This window comes from Pristiophorus japonicus, chromosome 6, assembly GCF_044704955.1.
Source record: "Pristiophorus japonicus isolate sPriJap1 chromosome 6, sPriJap1.hap1, whole genome shotgun sequence".
NCBI lineage: Eukaryota > Metazoa > Chordata > Chondrichthyes > Pristiophoridae > Pristiophorus > Pristiophorus japonicus.
In genome coordinates this window covers 186,844,083-186,860,300 of record NC_091982.1, presented here as the reverse complement: position 1 = coordinate 186,860,300, position 16,218 = coordinate 186,844,083, and the positions used below count along the sequence as shown (strand labels likewise).

The 16,218-nt window shown below is 44.1% G+C and overlaps 1 long non-coding RNA gene across 1 annotated transcript in view; it reads right to left on the bottom strand.

Moving 5' to 3' along the window:
* Nucleotides 1-4,531: 4,531 nt before the first annotated feature.
* LOC139265328 (uncharacterized) overlaps nt 4,532-16,218 on the bottom strand; it is a 43,973-nt gene continuing 32,286 nt past the window's right edge. The window contains exons 2-3 of the long non-coding RNA XR_011593530.1: nt 13,895-13,998; nt 4,532-4,772 (exon numbers count right to left, since the gene is read on the bottom strand). This is a non-coding gene — a long non-coding RNA (uncharacterized lncRNA). The remainder of the gene's footprint in view (nt 4,773-13,894; nt 13,999-16,218) is intronic.

Sequence of the window (16,218 nt, the reverse complement as noted above, 5' to 3'; positions counted from 1 at the left end):
AGCTCTGCATCAGAAGCCGCATTTGGCCCTCTCTGTGACCTGCAACATGAAGATCTCAAGCCACACTCATCTGCCAGAACCAGCCTCTCTGTGACAAGGAAGGTATTCACTGCTCTCAACTTTTAAAGATCAGGCTCCTTTTAGGTAGCCATAAGGCATCCCTACAATATCATCCAGGAAGCATTAAGATACGTTGGGTTACTGGCACCCTGTTCAACGGAGCAGCACAATTCTTTAGTTTTGGCATCATAACCTAGCAGCCAAGAGAAAAGACAACAGAGTTCTATGTAGTTGCATTGAAACTGCCTAACCCAATGTGTGGAGGTGAATTTTGAAGATAATGATGTACACCCTGTGAATATTGAGCACTACAAGGACATTAATGCAATAGTAAGAAAGGACATTAGCTTGGATGATGTGGAATCAGTATGGGTGGAGCTACAGAATACCAAAGGGCAGAAAACGCGAGTGGGAGTTGTATACAGACCACAAAACAGTAGTAGTGAGGTTGGGGACAGCATCAAACAAGAAATTAGGGATGCATGCAATAAAGGTACTGCAGTTATCATGGGTGACTTTAATCTACATATTGATTGGGCTAATCAAACTGGTAGGAATGCGGTGGAGGAGGATTTCCTGGAGCGTATTAAGGATGGTGTTCCATACCAAAATGTCTACGAACCAACTGGGGTGCTGGACATCCTAGACTGGGTGATGTGTAATGAGAAAGGACTAATTAGCAATCTTGTTGTGCAAGGCCCCTTGGGGAAGAGTGACCATAACATAGTAGAATTCTTTATTAAGATGGAGAGCAACACAGTTAATTAAGAAACTATGGTCTTGAACTTAAGGAAAGGTAACTTCGATGGTTTGAGGCATGAATTGGCTCGAATAGACTGGCAAATGATACTTAAAGGGTTGATGGTGGATAGGCAATGGCAAACATTTAAAGATCACATGGATGAACTTCAGCAATTGTACATCCCTGTCTGGAGTAAAAATAAAACTGGAAAGGTAGCTCAACCATAGCTAACAAAGGAAATTAAGGATAGTGTTAAAGCCAAGGAAGAGGCATCTAAATTGGCCAGAAAAAGCAGCAAACCTGAGGACTGGGAGAAATTTAGAATTCAGCAGAGGAGGACAAAGGGTTTAATTAAGAGGGGGAAAATAGAGTACGAGAAGAAGCTTGCAGGGAACATAAAAACTGATTGCAAAAGCTTCTATAGATATGTGAAGAGAAAAAGCTTAGTGAAGACAAACGTAGGTTCTTTGCAGTCGGATTCAGGTAAATTTATAATGGGGAACAAAGAAATGGCAGACCAATTGAACAAATGTCTAGTGAGAAGGAGGAACTGAAGGATATCCTTATCAGGCGGGAAATTCTGCTTAGGAAATTGATGGGATTGAAGGCCGATAAATCCCCGGGGCCTGATAGTCTGCATCCCAGAGTACTTAAGGAAGTGGCCCTAGAAATAGTGGATGCATTGGTGATCATTTTCCAACAGTCTATCGACTCTGGGTCAGTTTCTATGGACTGGAAGGTAGCTAATGTAACACCACTTTTTAAAAAGGGAGGGAGAGAGAAAGCGGGTAATTATAGACAGGTTAGCCTGACATCAGTAGTGGGGAAAATGTTGGAATCAATTATTAAGGATGAAATAGCAGCGCATTTGGAAAGCAGTGACAAGACTGGTCCAAGTCAGTATGGAATTATGAAGGGGAAATCATGCTTGACAAATCTTCTGGGTTTTTTTGAGGATGTAACTAGTAGAGTGGACAAGGGAGAACCCATGGATATGGTGTATTTGGACTTTCAAAAGGCTTTTGACAAGATCCCACACAAGAGATTGGTGTGCAAAATCAAAGCACATGGTATTGTGGGTAATATACTGACGTGGATAGAGAATTGTTTGGCAGACAAGAAGCAGAGAGTCGGGATAAACGGGTTCTTTTCAGATTGGCAGGCAGTGACTAGTGGAGTGCCGCGGGGCTCAGTGCTGGGACCCCAGCTCTTTACAATATGCATCAATGATTTTGATCAAGGAATTGAGTGTAATATCTTCAAAGTTTGCAGATGACACTAAACTAAGTGGCGGGGTGAGCTGTGAGGAGGATGCTAAGAGGCTGCAGGTTGACTTGGACAGGTTATGTGAGTGGGCAAATGCATGGCAGCTGCAGTATAATGTAGATAAATGTGAGGTTATCCACTTTGGGGGCAAAAACGCGAAGACAGAATATTATCTGAATGGCAGCAGATTAGGAAAAGGGGAGGTGCAACGAGACCTGGATGTCATGGTTCATCAGTCATTGAAAGTTGGCATACAGGTACAGCAGGTGGTGAAGAAGGCAAATGGTAGCCTTCATAGCTAGGGGATTTGAGTATAGGTGCAGGGAGGTCTTACTGCAGTTGTACAGGGCCTTGGTGAGGCCTCACCTGGAATATTGTGTTCAGTTTTGGTCTCCTAATCTGAGGAAGGACGTTCTTACTATTGAGGGAGTGCAGCGAAGGTTCACCAGACTGATTCCCGGGATGGCTGGACTGACATATGAGGAGAGACTGGATCAACTGGGCCTTTATACATTGGAGTTTAGAAGGATGAGAGGTGATCTCATACAAACATATAAGATTCTGATGGGACGGGACAGGTTAGATGCGGGTAGAATGTTCCCAATGTTGTGAAAGTCCAGAACCAGAGGACACAGTCTTAGGATAAGGGCCATTTAGGACTGAGATGAGGAGAAACTTCTTCACTCAGAGAGTTGTTAACCTGTGGAATTCCCTGCTGCACAGAGTTGTTGATGCCAGTTCATTGGATATATTCAAGAGGGAGTTAGATATGGCCCTTACAGCTAAGGGGATCAAGGGGTATGGAGAGAAAGCAGGAAAGGGGTACTGAGGGAATGATCAGACATGATATTATTGAATGGTGGTGCAGGCTCGAAGGGCCGAATGGCTTACTCCTGCACCTATTTTCTATGCTTCTATGTGAAGAGGTATTATTGACCTTGCTTGTGCTGATGAAAGGAGTACTGAGCAAGCAGGTAGTAAAAAGTGAACCATGAAGAGCAATGTGAAGGAGAAGAGATTATGATGGAGAGCATGATTAGCAGTTCAGAGGTCTTGCTGCTGCTAATTTTATGGAGAGCCTGTTCGGCCACATGTAGACCTGTTTTTTCTAAATGCAGCCAGCACAAGGTGATATTGTGGTGCCTACAGATTGCTACTGATACCGATAGCCAAGGCTACTGGGGAAACCTGCTTTACTGTCATATCTAGGGAAAACATTCAGTGAGTATCAACACATTTCAAATGTCAGCTTGACCTAATGGTAGCAATCTTGTCTCTGAGGCAGAAGATCATAGGATGAAGCTGCACTCCAGAATTTGAGCATATAATCCAAGCTGACACTCTATTAACTGGACTCATACTGAGGGAATGCTGCATTGTCAAATGTGCCATCTTTTGGATGTGAAATTAAATCAAAGCCCAGTCCCAGTGGACAGAAAATATCCCATGGCATTATTGGGAGAGAAAGGGAGTTCTTCCACTGTGTTCACCATCATTTATCCCTTAAAATAAAATAATTAGTAATTTACCTAATTTATTGCTTGTGAGAGCATTCTGTGTGTAAATTGGCAGCTGGTGTTGGCTGAAATAATAGTGACTATATGTTTCAAAGATAATTTGTTAGCTGTGAAGCACTTGAGAATGTGAAAACACTACACAAGTACAAGTGCGTTCTTCCATAAGCACTTGCCCATCAGAAGTCTTCTATGGGTCACGCATCGGTTAATGTGTGCTTCCCCAGCCGAGCACCAAGGTTCAAGTATTTTAATAAAAACAAATATATATTTCTTTATTTACATTTGTAAAAATAAAACAAATTAAATCGACCTTTACTGCTGTGTCTCCAAATGCTTGCTTGCTTGTCAGCAGCTGTGTTGGTGACACAAAGGGATATTTTGTCTCTGTGCCTTGACCAGTGCAGAGAGCGATTTTTGTTTTCCATTGGTGAATGCAGTTCACTATTATTTTATAGGTGGCAGGGTTATTTCATGTTCTGAATAAACTTGACAATTTCAGGCCACTCCTGCTTCAGTTTTCTGTATATCTCTACCAGCCAGCACATCTTCAAACTAATCCTTTTCGGGAAAAAGTTACAAGCAAAATAATGTTCTTCTGTTTTACATGTTTACTTGACATCAGACATAAACTGCCTAATGCGATCTTCCAGCTACCTTTATTAGGTTGCTTCTGCCAAAATAAATAAAGAACTTAGTCCCATTTTATCCCATTGGTACTTGGTCACACCTACAAGATTTGGTTACAGCCTTCTTTTTGACTTGGTGCATTGCACAACCACAGTGAACACAAAAAATAAAGTAGATGCCTTGCAATAGGAAGTAATAGCTTCTTTGTTGTCAGGTGATTGAAGAGCTGCCTATGAAGCACGAACTGTCTGAGAGGATCGAGCTGAATAAAGGGTTCTGTTTTAAAGGAACATTTTATTTTGTTATTTGAGAACTGAGTCAATACTTAATAAAACTAAAACAGAAACCATTCTCAACAAAGAATACCATTGTGTGAGAGGTTTTAGCTTGTTTGCCATTCACAATAAAAGATTTCATAAGAATTGAAACTTTTGCAAACAATAAATTGGGCTGGATACATCCACTTCCCATGTTTTTTATCTTGTTATCTTTTCTCCGTTTATGATTCAGCTGATATGCTTGGTGTTCGCCCTTTCCTTTTCAACTCAGCAACTTAAGGCCTGGAGAAAAAAGGAAAATCAATTTAATTTTGTTAACTTCAAAGGGTCACAGATAATGCTGGCAATATGTGCAAGCGCCAGGAAAAGATTTCATTTGTGTAAGATACGTGGCTTTAAAATCTTGCAGTAATTGTTTCATTGCACTGTAACCTTTTATCTGATTGGTTAGATAATGTTAAATACACAGTACATTTGATTTGTTCCAAAATAAGTGAATGGCAAAATGGAAAGATGCAGAGTTAATGGAAACTTGTTTTTCAATTACCTAACTATTTCTGAGTAAAATAATGTCTCATTTAAAAAGAAACATCAGCCATTTAGTTTTGGATTTTGTTTTGGGGAATGAAGCTGGGCTGGTGGAAGGGGCATTAGTGGGAGAGCACTTGGGTGCCAGTGACCATAATTCAGTCAGATTCATGTTAGTTATGGATAAGGACAAGAATAGACCAGGAATAAAAGTCCCAAACTTTGCTAAGTTGTGGAGTGATTTAGCCAAAGTGGACTGGAAACAGCTACTTGTGGGTAAATCAGTGTCGGAATAGTGGGAGGCATTCAAGGAGGAGATCCGGAAGGCTCAGGCCAGACATGTGCTCTTAAAGAAAAAGGGTCGGAATAACAATTCTGGAGCCCCCTGGATGTCTAGGGACTTACTGGGGATTGGTAGCCAGGAGGGTTGATGAGGGTAGTGCGCATGATGTAGTGTATATGGACTTTAGCAAAGTTTTTGATAAGGTCCCACATGGTAGACTGGTCACGAAGGTTAAAGCCAATGGGATCCAGAGCAAAGTGATAAGTTGGATCCAAAATTGGCTTAGAGATAGGAAGCAAAGGGTAATGGTCGATGGATGTTTTTGTGACTGGAAGGATGTTTCCAATGGGGTTCCGCAGGGCTCTGCACTGTGTCCCTTGCTTTTTGTGGTATACATCAATGATCTAAATTTGAATATAGGGAGTATGATTAAGAAGTTTGCAGATGACACTAAAATTGGCTGTGTGGTTGATAATGAAGAGGAAAGTCATGGACTGTAGGAGGATATCAATCTATTGATCAGGTGGGCAGAGCAGTGGCAAATTGAATTTAATTCAGAGACGTGTGAGGTAATGCACTTTGGGAGGGCTAATAAGGAAATGGTATGCACATTAAGTGGTAAGCCACTTAAAAGTGTAGATGAACAAAGGGACCTTGGAGTGCTTGTCCTCAGATCCCTGAAAGTAGCAGGCCAGGTGGATAGGTGGTTAAGAAGGCATACGGAATGCTTGCTTTTTTGGCCGAAGCATAGAATACAAGAACAGGAAGGTTATGCTTAAATTGTATAAAACTCTGGTTAGGCCACAGCTGAAGTATTGCGTGCAGTTCTCGTCACCATATTATAGGAAGGACGTGATTGCACTAGAGAGGGAGCTCTTTTTTTGGGCTGAATCAGCAGAATGGGCGAATTCAACGGCCATAATATCATCCAGCGTTACTTTCTGCGCGGAATTAACGCTGAGATTCAATATTAACGCCCGCCCACTGTTTTTTGTCGTAAAGAGCATATTTACCCAAACTAGCAGCTATGGAGATCGCCCATCTTCAATTTCACCACCTCGCACACATATCGGCCACAATATTGCTCGCTCAAAAAACCGCCCACAAAAAGTGGAACTAACCGGAACGAACGGCAGCGATGTGGCTGGCATTTGTTCAATCCCACTCTTACGTGAGAAGCTGATATTGGAAAGAGCGCTGATGTGAGTGATAATGCTGACACACTGCTGTGTGTGTGCAGCTCAGACATCAATGGTGCCCATCACCTTGGTGCCAGTTAAAGTTTACATTGATTGAAGTTAAGTTGTATTTAAACCTTTCATGGTAAGGAATCAACGGTGTGTAATGGTCCAGCTATCTGAGACAATGCGCAACAAGGTCATGTTCAATAACAAAAGTTTAATACCAACATTGGTCTGAAATCATAAATATCACGCCAATAGCACCCAACCTCCGCCCACACCCCACTTTTTCCACTATTGATATAAATCACATGTTCAACATGTCCAGCGACACAGAATACAAAGGCAAAGCAGGAGCGTGGTCCCCAGCCCCTATGCATTGCAACAAATTGCATACACCCAGATGGAGATATAACACAGCCATCACCTGCGGACATGCACCTCACTTTCCTTCCCCCCCCTCTCCTTCTTGCCACCTCTACCCCTTCCCCTCCTCGCTCCATGGTGCCTGGCCGAGGAGCTCCTCAGTCGGTGCCTCATTGGGGGGGATGAAGGCAGATGCATTGGTTGGACGGGTACGGGAGTGGGGGGCAACAAGGGGGCAACATTCTCTGATGCAAGCAGGATCTTGGTCCTTGCTCTCATCTTTCATTCGCAGTGGTGGTGCGGAACCTAGGAGTGGACTGCTGTGCTCAGGGACCACTGGGAAGCCTGTGGCAGCAGTGTTCCTGGCTATCGCATCCAGGGACTCTGCCATGCGCAGAATGTACTCTGTCATGGTGGCCAGGTGTCAGGATATGCCCCCCAATGCTTCGATGAGCTGGTCACCAATGTCTACAGTCCTACTGGACAACTGTACCATCTCTCCACTGTCATGTCACGCTCGTGGAACAGACCTGACGTGTCCACAAGGCCTCCGTGGAGTCACCACCGTTCTGGGGACAAATGGGGTGCCCTGTGGTGAGGTGCTTGGGGCCAGCACCTCCAGAGTGGAGGCGAGAATGACTGGAGGACCACTAGATGGCCTTGGGGTGGAATGGGTTCTGGAGCGTGGTGGTGCAGGTTCTTCAAAGTCCGTGCTCTCATCTCTCAAGAATAGACGCAGAACAGACTGGTGACAATTGGAGCTCCTCAGCACCAGATATAGTAGGATCGTCCGCCGATTATTGCCCTGCGCTCCAACCTTATGGCCTCTGTAGCCTTGCCTGGGGCCGCGCTGCTGGCTGAGCTGCAAGACACAAATTAGGTTATCAGAGGAGCAGGGGGTGCTAGGTTGACAAGGTGAGTCCAACGCTGCAGACAGCAGATGCACGACAAAAGTACTACCACTCTCAACATCATCGCAGACATCACATTTCATGACCATTAACACATTGTGCATTGCAATGATTGTTCAGATATGAATGGGTGTGGCATCTATTGACTTTACATCATGCAATGGTGTAAGCTTTACTCACATGGCATCACTTCAGGGTTTGCAGATGCGTCCGTGTCTGTCCGGGGGTGATTCCCCATGAATGCTAGCACTCGCTCCTCCATCTCTGTGATGTCGCTGGGGACTGGTGGCCCCCCACCTGTTCGCCTCTGCATGGACCTCATCGTCGAGAGCTTCTTCTGTAAAAGGTGACAGGACGACATGGCATGAGATCATTGCATGGTATCATTGCTTGGTACTGTCACAGAGACTGATACAACACATAATCGACAGATGTAATCATGATTAATATGATTATTATCATTCTTTACCTAAAGACGTACACCGTGACCGCAGGTTTTGAATAAAACATTCCCGGTAAAAGTGCAAGACCTCACATCTGCTGATAGTCACTCATGACTGTTACAAATCAAATTATATAAATACATAAGTACATGTAAATCAATGTAATACATACTCTTGCGGATCCCATAAGGTCGTTCCATCGTTTGTGGCATTGGTTGCCCTCAAGCACCTCGTTGGTCGTCGACGAGACCACCTCTGCTATCTCGGTCCATATCTTCTGGTAGGCTTTTGGGGTGTGCTTCCCATGCCCTCCCTGTGTCAAATCATCCCAACGTAACTCGACCTCCTGCAGGAGGGAGGCATTTGCCTCATCCGAGAACCTCCTGGCTCTTTTGAGGCCTCCAATGTGCTCCTCTCCCAGCTCACTGCTTGCTTCAGCATCAGTCTCCACAGCATGCTCTGATGCCTCCTCCTCTCGCTCCTTTATAGGGCAAATTCGGTCAAATATGTGGCTGGTAAGAGCTATTTTTTGTTTGCCTACTTGCTGTGAAGCTCTGAAGTCTCCCTCCTTCCTCCCAAACCAGCCACACCACACCCAGCCACACCTTCAGTCCCTCTGAGCTCCCTCTCTCTCTGTCTTCTCTTCTGCACATGTCATGGTGACCCTTGACCTCCAGAATCACGGGAATCAAGCGTTGCCATGACATTGCTAAGGACGGCCACACTTTAAGGCAGAAGGTCAAAAAGATTTAACACTATTGCCCATTTGATATCGCTTACGGTAACACCCATTTTCAAAAATGTAAACTAGGTGGTTTGAGAATGGGCGAGAAGCCGGCGATCTGAAAACTCTTTCTTACCACCCACACCAGAAATAATGCCCATTTTTGGGCCATAAGTACAAAAGTGGAGATTCTAGCCCATAGTCTTAAGGTGGCTGGTGGAAGGTTCAGAGGGGATTTCAGGGGAGGTTTCTTCACGCAGAGGGTTTTTGGGGTCTGGAATTCACTGCCTGGAAGGGTGGTGGATGCAGAAACCCTCACCACATTTGAAGTGCTATAACCTGCAGGGTTACGGATCTAGAGCTGGTAAGTGAGATAGACTGGATAACCTCTTGTTGGCTGGCGCAGATACGATGGTAAGTACTGCAGCGAATCGAATACGGCCAGGGCAATCTCCTGGGCTAGTTTCGATCATCTGGATGGGTCAGAGAGGAATTTCCCCAGATTATTTTCCACAATAGGCCTGGGCTTTTATCTGGTTTTTGCTTCTCCTAGGAGATCACATGGCTCCAGTTAGGGTGGAGAGTAGAATGTTTCGATGCAAGGAGTGTCGCAGTTGTGTGGGGCAGACTGGCTGGGCTGGGTGCTCTTTACCATTCCACCATTGTTCATTATTCATAGATTTGTATGTAACCTTCGAGGCCGCTGACTGAGGGCCATGTGGCTCTTTGTCGGCCGGCGCGGACGTGATAGGCCGAAATGACCTCCTTCTGCACTGTAGATTGCTATGTTTCTATGTTTCCATGTTTTTATTTACTCACTCCTGTCCTTGCCAAATATTAGTAACTTGGTGTACTGCAGTGAATCAGATTCAAGATCCTTGCTCCCATCTTCAAGAACATGAATTATATAGCGCCTTTAACATAGTGAAACATCTGAAGGCACTTCACAGGAGTATTACGAGTCATAAAATTTGACAATGAGCTACATAAAAAGAAATTAGGGGGCTGAAATTGCCCAACGCCCGAAACAAGGCGCACCTACTGTCGGAATTCAGCACTTTGGGGTTTTTTTTTGGAGCGGAACAGGAGTGAGGACGGGGCGGAGTGGCCGTCATAGTGGGGCGGAAGTGGGGGCTGGGCAGAGTGCACGAGGCTGTCAGTAATCAGCGCTGCACTGATGACGTTATAGCACTGGCGCGTCACAAAGTTCCTCCCCATCAGTTAAAGGGGAGGGCCGCTGCAAACTTTGCAGCCACTTTAGTGGCAAACATTGGGCCACCAGGGAGGGTTTTGGCTGGGCCAGTGGTCTGGCACCTGAGAGAGCGGCTGTAATTGCTGGACCGACCTGGTAGTCGGCCGACAAAAAAAATAACATGTCAGCCCGGCAATGCGTCCTCCCCTTTAAGGCTAGCTGCACTGCCATGCTACAGAGAGTGAGGGACATTGAACGGAGGCAGGGCCACTCCTGCAGGACAATACCGGGAAAGGGGCAATTTCACAAGGGGGTCCCCGCCAGTCAGTTATGGATCAGCGCATGCACGACGCGATGGGAAAATGGGTAGAGTGGTCCCGGACATCGCTCCAAAATTGAGGAAGGGCAATTTCCAAAGTGGAGGCCTCTCCGTGGAGACTCGGCGGCCATTCCGCGTTGCCCCATGGCTATTGCTTTCAGGTGGCCAGAGGCTTTATCGGAAGGGGCAATTTCGGTCCCGAGGGCAGGTGACCAAGAGGGACATTTTAAGGAGCATCTTAAAGAAGGAAAGAGCGGTAGAGAGGCAAAGAGATTTAAGCAGGCAATTCCAGAGCTTAGGTCCAAGGCAACAGAAGGCATGGCCACCAGAGGTTGAGCGATTATAATCAGGAATGCTCAAGAGGGCAGAATTAGAGGAGCGCAGATATCTTGCGGAGTTGTGACGCTGAAGGAGATTACAGAGATAGGGAGGGGTGAGGCCATGGAGGGATTTGGAAACAAGGATGATCATTTTGAAAAGGAAGCATTGCTTAACTGGGAGCCAATGTAGGTCAGCGAGCACAGGGGGATGGGTAAGTGGAATTTATTGCGAGCTAGGACATGGGCAGCTGAGTTTTGGATCGCCTCAAGCTTACGTAGGGTAGAATGTGGGAGGACAGCCAGGAATGCGTTGGAATAGTCAAGTCTAGAGACAACAAAGGCATGGATGAGGGTTTCAGCAGCAGATGAGCTGAGGCAAGGACGGAGATGGGCGATGTTGTGGAGTTGGAAATAGACAGTCTTAGTTATGCTGCAGATATATGGTCGAAAGCTCATTTCAGGGTCAAATATGACACCAAGGTTGTGGACAGTCTAGTTCAGCCTCAGTCAGGAGTTGGGGAGAGGGATGGAGTCAGTGGCTACGGAACGGAGTTTTGGCAGAGACCAACATCAATGGCTCAGTCTTCCCAATATTTAATTAGAGAACATTTCTGCTCATCCAGAACTGAATGTCTGTCAAGCTGTCAGACAATTTAGAGACTGTGGAGGGATCAAGAGCGGTGGTAGTGAGGTAGATCTGGGTGTCATCAACGTATATGTGGAAATTGACTCTGTGTTCAATCCCTTCCATGACTTAGCTCCAGCCGCATCTGAGTGACCTTCCTCAGCTATACATCCCTGCCCCCAGCTTTCCCTCCTCTGACTCCAGATCATTGCTTGTTTCCTGATCCCAACTTTTCACCATCGGAGGATGTTCAGTCACTGCACTTTTGGCCTCTAGAATTATATCCTCAAACCATTTCATTTCTTAATTTCCTCCCATCTTCAAAACCCTCCTAAAACCATTGTGTGCCTTTGTTCTCACCCTGCTGCATATCCACATTTCCTCCTTTCCCTCCACTAGGCGTCTACCTAACTGTCTTGTTAAACACTCATTTATGGTTCTGTTACATGTGGAGTGCTATATAAATGCAACTAACCATTTCACCTCTCTTCATCCTACCATATGTAGCATTTTATTGCTTCCTCCCATTTGTTAGGCTTCACACTGGGCAATAAAGCAAGGCTTAGAAATGTAGCAAAGCCAGTTGTAATATCATACAGGTTCTCAAAGGGCATTTTCCCTAACTATTAGAAATTCAGACCACAAAGCTAAAAAGAGTTATGTCAAATACTCAGAGCTAACAGAATAACTGCATGGATTAAATGCAGTACATGGATTAACTAAGCTGGGTAAAAACTGCTTGGAAAGATTGTTTTCCACGCAATCTCCATTGACGAACAGTTTTTATAAAATGTAAAACATTACTACTTCTAGAGGTGTATTTAAATAATTCTAATGAAAATGGAGATAATGTGGATGAAGGGAGTTATAAAAGAAAAAAAACATCAATTATACAAGCTAATTTTTCTGAGCTGCATTATATGTGAGAATTGTTTTGAAAAATTGCTTTATTTTTGAGTACAGTTGCATAAACATTCGCTTACATTCATAGAGTGAAAATATTTAAGTGTGATGGATTATTACTGGTAATAAGGTGTTTCTTATTTATTATAAATATCTGAATAGCATGAATCAATGTGGAGGATTACAGGAAAGTAACTTCTGTACATTACCAGTGATATTTGAAAGAGAAAGCTAACCTTGTCATGATTAATTGGTACAGAAATACCTCTATGACCCTTTGAGGATTCAATGATGTTGCAGCAGCTCTGTACCTTGATTAGCGTGGTAATTTAATCATCCCATAATACTCCAATTTCACATCTTGTAAGTCAAAGGCCATAAGATTTCAACATCAAATCAAGCTATTGGATGGCACAAAATGCATTCCAGACAAGGTCAAAGGCAAACAGCTTTTCAAAGCAATTTTAAGACTATGAAGCTAGTTTAAATGTAATCTGTCCCTTGTGAATAATAGTCAAAAAGACCCAACATGGAAGAAATGAAAGTTGCCCTCTTTTGATTTTCCATTTACAGATATCGTGTACTGTAGTTATCTGATATATCTTCAACCAACTACTTGACAATATTTTGCTTGACTTCTATAGTGATCCTTCAGAATAATTAATTTGTGGTTAAGAAACCTCCCACAGGATCCAACTGCGAGATTTACCAGTTGACATATACAAATGCATTATGAGCTATTTGGAATCCCATACCTTACTTATTACCTGTAGCAAATTAGAACACATATGTAAACCAAAAATACACATGCAAACTCAACCGACAATAGCAACTTGAGTTCCAAATATTATGTAAAACTAATATTTGCTGAATGTACATTTCATTATCGGAAGAACATAAGGATGTCACAATGAGAAAAGACCATTCAGCCGATCAAGTTGTTCTGTATCTAGCTTCCATTTCAGATTCTATTTGACCATTTTAATATAATTTCCTGCTCAAACCCATATACCTCTACAGTATGTGTCAACTGTAAGAAAGGCTAACTAGATCTTGGGATGTGTGGCCAGAGGTAGAGAGCACATATCCCAGGAAATGATAACAGTGTGAGTTTGTACAAGGCATAGGGCACTGGTATGGCCAAACCTAGTGTACAATTCTGGTTATCAGGATGTCCAGGCATTGGAAGCAATGCGGGAAAGGGCAACCAAACTCGTACCTAATTTAAGACATCTGATTTATGAAGGGAGTTAAACAGCCTTGGCTTGTTTACTCTGGAGAAGAGAAGGCTGAGGCAGATGTTATTCAAGTATTCAAGATCCTTCAGGGAATAGATAAGTAACCCCAACAAAATGTTTGAGATTGCACAAATTCTAGAATCAGGGTCACAGTTTCAAGCTTAGAAGAGGGTTGATGCACAGGCAGTTTAGATTGAAGTGCTTTATGCAGAGCATGGTGAACATATGGAACAGATTGTCCAGGGAGGCAGATAGTGCAGAAAAAATGTAAGGAAAAACTAGATAGATACTTGAGAGAGTACGTGACTAAGAACTATTAGTTTCTGGGGGATTCAGATGGACTTCAGAGTCTTTTTCAATCCTGTACTTACCTATGTTCCAGTGTTTACTGAATTTGGAATTGATCCAATTGCTGTCAGTATGTGTTTCTGCTCTCCCCATTCTTCCTTCATGACATGGTGTTGCAGCCAGAGACCTGAGTAATAGATACGATTAAACATAACAAACACAATAGAAGTTTTTATTTCCTTACCAGTAAATCATTCAGAAGCTTGGAATAGTTAAAAGGTGCACTGCAAGATTCTGTAATATACTAAAAGTCCTTTAGGAGGTAGTACAATTTTTATTTTGACAATTCCATGAAAAGATGTAACTGTACTAATGGCTCCGTTGGTACAGCGTGGAAGTTAACTTTAGCGATTAAGAAGGTCCCATGTTTAATGTCAGTACGTTAGCAGTATGGGTGCACCAATTCCTCTCAAAACTACAAATCCAGAGAGGGGAACAATCACCCAGGGTTCTCACTTCTGATCTCAATCCAACAAACCCTTCTGGAAAGTATGCATGTATGGTGATGTGCCGAAGGATTCAGATTGTTTCAGATCACAAGAATATGCATATCATGTATTTTGTAATAATTTGTAGCCATGTATTGTAACAATTTAAAAATGTCTTCTGAATTTTGCATTGAACAGTAGTAGACGTATTGGGAAGCAGCCTGATGTATAACAGTGGTGTAATGTGTGCACCTGTGAGTATGCTCACAGGTTTGTTAAACTGTTGAGTTGGGAGTGGCTTAGCCAGTCACGTGATGTTCACAAGACTCAATAAAACCCCAGCCAGTTGGGTTCGGGAAATCCACGATGAGGCAGGTGGTTGTGAGCCTGGTGGATGAACTGGTAATGTGTAGTGTGATTGTTAAACCTTTTGCTAATAAACCAAAGAGTTCTTAATAGCAATGTGTTGCTATGCATTCTTAAGCAAAGAACCCATGAAGCAAATACATTACAAGTGGGAATGGGCGAGGACAGGATTGGGGATGACTTTTGTTATGTATGTAACTACGAAATACTTGCCACCAGAGGGCACGACTGTTGGAGTCCTAATGGTCACCTGCACACACGTGCAGGACCAGTATAAAAGGTTGGCTGCCATGTTGTTTAGGCACTCTGGAGTTGTAATAAAGAAGACTAAGGTCACACTAAGTTTAGCTCACAGTACTCAGTCTCGTGGAGTTCTTTTATACACAACAACTGGCGACGAGTAACAGAATACGAATCTTCATGAAACCATGACTGCCGTCGAAATATTAGAGAGATTTGTAGAGGGTGATGATTGGGAAGCCTTCGTCGAGCGTCTCAATCAGTACTTCGTGGCCAACGAGCTGGAGGAGACACTAATGTGGCCAAGCGCAGGGCGGTTCTCCTCACCGTCTGTGGGCCTAAAATATACGGCATCAAGAATCTGCTCGGACCGACAAAACCAACGGAGAAGGAATATAGAGAGTTGTACATGCTGGTTCTGGACCACCTCAAGCCAGAGGAGAGTATCCTCATGGCCAGATATCATTTTTACATGCACCATCACTCCGGGAGCCAGGACGTGGCAGATTATGTCGCTGACCTGAGACGCCTCACGGGACCTTGCGATTTTGGAGCTGCGTTGGGGCAAATGCTGCGAGACTTTTTCATGTTGGGCATCAGCCACGAGGTCAGTCTTTGAAAGCTGCTGGCTGCCTTAACCCTAGACCTGATCAGGGCCATCGCGATCACCCAGGCATGCATGGCCACGGACGATAACACCAAACAATATCTTCTCAACATCGAAGCTCATCGGCAAATACTGTGCATAAAATGACGTCACTAGCAGACCAAACTGTACATGGCAGGGCCTATATGTCTGCGGCTGCAAGACCTGTGATGACTCAGAGTCTGCCATCGGGGGTAAATGTGAATCCATTAGCATCGTGTTGGCGCTGCGGGGGTAATCATCGGGCCCATCAATGTCGATTCAAGCACTACATGTACAAAGACTGTGCAACGATGGGGCACCTCCAGCGAATGTGCAAACGTGCTGCGACATACCACGTGGCAGAGGATGATCGATTCGGCGCAGATCACACAGCACAGGCAACTCGAGAAAGAAGTGTATGGGGTACATATCTTGACCTCCAAAAGCCCTCTTATAATGCTGAAAGTCAAATTAAATGGAGTTCCAGTATCCATGGAGTTGGACATGGGTGCGAGTCAGTCAATAATAAGCCAGAAGGCTTCCAAGAAACTATGGGGCAAACAAAGCACAAAGGTCCAAACTGAGCCCGATTAATGCAAAGCTGCGAACCTACACCAAAGAGCTCATACCAGTCATTGTAAGTGCGGCAGTGAAGGTGTCATATGATGGAGCTGTGCATGACCTA